We start from the raw sequence: 3,618 nt of genomic DNA on the forward strand, positions 1-3,618 counted from the left end.
AGTGTCTACCTAAAAACCAGGAAGCAATTTACAGTTTGACAAGAATAAAGACCAAAATCTACTCTATATATCAAGTCACTAAAATTTTAACAAATGCAATTTCCAATTCACTTGAAAATTTATACTGCAACTATGCTTTATAACCACATAAGTAATATAAAAATCCAAAAACCAGAATACACTTATTTTCTTTTCTCATATTAAAATGATATTAATATAATTAATATTTTGGTGTGTTTAACTTTTTAAAATCCTACCAGATGAATGTATTTTAATTCATATGAAAGTCCTTACTTTCTATAATAGATTAACTCATTTTCCTTGTTTTTGTTTGTTTGTTTCTATATGCCAATCATGTTATCTGGAGATAGCACTCTTTAATTCAAGATATATTTATTTATTTTTGTTGTCATTATTGCAATTTTGTTGTGTTCATATGATCTTTCAGAACATGACACAAGCACTCGTAGAATTCATACTTTTAAAAATTCATTTTAACTCAGATGTTAATAACTATTTACTTGCAATAAAGATGTTTTTCTTAATATGAGAAAGAAAATCTACTTGTAGCTAAAAATGACTTTCTTCACAAATGAAAGTTATTATTTTGGTATATCCTAAATACACATAGCTACTTAATTCTCTGTTGACCTACTTATATAAAAATCTTATCAATATTTATCTTTTATCTAGTTATGTGTTTTTTATTCAGAATAAACAATGCATAATAACAGTTTTTATTATTAAAGTAATATCCAGAATTATTTTATGTGCTAGAACTTTGAAACTTTACATTTTTATTGATAAGAAATTATAGCCAATAGCTTTCTTGTTTATTTTTTCTCAATTCCTCCTAGCTGAGTCTGTTTTCAGAATATCATTTGTCTCCAAATAATGAAAATGGCAACTTTTTGTGAATTCTCTTATTTTCCTGATCAAGATGGAGTTATAGAGCATATTATAGAGTTTACAGTGAAGAAAGGCACAGAGCTGACTCAATTTCTTTGTCCTTCCTTCTTCTCTCTTCAGTATATTTGTTTCATAAATGTGTATTATTGGATACTCTATTAAAAACAAGTTATACAAAAATGAGTACAAAATTATATAGACCATGATACAAAATATTAAACCATCACACCAATAACTATAAATATTTCACCTGATCAGGAAGACAAAGGAAAATGTTTTTGTGTGTAACAACAGAGTTAAAATCTGAAAGACAGGCTGGACTTAGTTAACAAAGTTGGGAGCAGGAGTATTCCTGAGAAAGAAGAAAACCTTTAAAACCTTGAATGAGAGAACAAGAGAACAGCAAGAAACTCAAACAAAGCCATGTGTCTGGAATATACAGAGGAGCTGAAATACAACTTGTGAGTATTTAGACTTAAAGAACATTCTAGGCTGTGTTAACAAGTGTGATCTATATGTAAAAGCAATGGGAAGCCATTGCGGGATATAAACAAGTTGGCCACAGTATCCAATTTGCCATTAAGAAGATACCTGGGCATCTTCAAAATGGTAAATTGGCTGGAAAGGTTTGACTCTAAATTTGAATGCAGGGACAATAGTTTGAATGATGCTGCTGTAACACAGGAGATGAACGATGTTACCTTGAAATCCATTGTTAGTATTGTGAGGAAAATTAATACGCATGGCTATGGAGTAAATGTGAGTTGTGGAAAGACTTTAAAGATAAACACTATTGATCTGGCTTGAGTAACTGAAAGATAGGGGAAGAGCACACTGATATAGAAAGAAACAAAAAAGGACCTGGTTACAATAGCAGGGGCCATCATGAGTGTTAAATTTTGGATGTTGCATCAGAGACTTTTTAAATTGCTTGACACCTTCAATTTTACTAACATTGCCTTGTTTTGGTACAGTGGTGGAACTACAGGTGAATAAAACGTTAATTTTCTGTACTCTCTTATATCTAGCAGTGGCTGTATAATGTATCTCTAGCTAATGAGATGGAAATGGAAGCCTCCTGCTGGACCTTCCAGGAAAATTATTATTCCCCTAATGAAGTAATGAATGTTATTTCCATATGCCTTTGCCCTGCTCCCTTTCTCTTCTTCTTGCCTGAAATAGATACATTTTCCTTGATCTGTCTTCCGTGTACTTAGGAAGCTCTCATTTCTTGCCTCTTTGTGAATAAATATAAAGTTGCAAGACACTCTTCTTAACATCAAAATTTTACATGAAATCATGTCATTTTGTGAGAATAAAGTCTCTCTCTCTCTCTATATATATATATGATATTCTATATTTTGATTATTTAATCATTTAAAGAAATTCTTGCACTTTTTTAATGTGCCAGTCACTTTGATGTCTATTCTAAATAAGGTTAATGAGAAAGGTTAAATCACCACTATGTATTTGTTTATTAAAGGAAATAACTGAGGCTGACAGAATATAAAGTAGTCACAGGCTTACAGGAGTTTCTGGGAAGACAACAGCATCATTAGCCTGAGACCTAAGATGTGAAAACACTGGTTAAAATATCTTACTGCTTACAAACGCTGTATCCTCTCCACTTTACTTTCTCAGGAACCATAAGTGTTAATCTTGGTGCACATGATTAAAATATGAAATAAGATCAAACTTTGTCCTCAGAAAGCCCCTAATTTATAATAAATAATATTCTTCTGTTTAACAAGTGAGAGCATCATTATCTAAATTCTAGCTACTATTTGATTTTCATAAGAAAACCTTGACTTGATCAGAAGGGGCTGGTACTCAAGCATCTCGTATCTTCTCCTTAATCTTGTCTAGATTCATATGGTTCACCAGATGTCCTGGAAATGCCCAAAGGGCGGGGGCTGGATTCCCACCATCTGGAAATGGTCTTTTGTAATATTGCAATAACACTATCTCCCTTTTCCCTCCATCCATATCAAAAGCCAAATGCAACAGCTGGATGTTCAATTATTCAGGCTTCATAAGTACTTTAATTATCATTATATACCATCTTTTAACTCAATAAACACAAAATTGTGCTATGTAGTTATAGTTATAACTGAAATGTTTACATTATTTATTTTACCTTCAGGACTTTTAAATATACATTTAACAATAACTTAAAGATGCATATTTTTTTCTATTTAACTTAGCACTTTTAATTATTTATTAATTTATAATATACATTTTAATGTATAATTATCTTTATAATTTAAATGAAATGCTTTTAATGTATTGTTTTTTGCATGATTAAATTCAGAGTTAAATATAGGGAATATATAAGAATGTTGAGGGAGATCTGTAAAAATTTTAGATTGGCTAGCAATTTAAGACAGATGTAATTTACAAACTAACAGGTTATGTGGGGTTTTGTATGAGTATGTTTTTATTAAGAATAAAAAGTAAACTGCAGAACAATCACCATGACACAGTATATCACCAACTTGAGAATTAAAAAAAAAAACTTTTATGAAGAAAATCATTGGCAAAACATATCATATGAAATTTATTTCAAGTACAACAAAGGAGTATTTCAAAATATTTTCAGACATAATAATTACTTATTTAAGCAAAACTTTCTTTCTTAAAAAGTCTTTTCAAAGAAAAAAATAACTTAATAACTGCCTTTATTTTTACTAGATCATTTTAAATATCTCT

This window comes from Pteronotus mesoamericanus, unplaced genomic scaffold, assembly GCF_021234165.1.
Source record: "Pteronotus mesoamericanus isolate MK-2021 breed Mesoamerican mustached bat unplaced genomic scaffold, CSHL_Meso_final contig_26, whole genome shotgun sequence".
In the NCBI taxonomy this organism is placed as follows: Eukaryota; Metazoa; Chordata; class Mammalia; order Chiroptera; family Mormoopidae; genus Pteronotus; species Pteronotus mesoamericanus.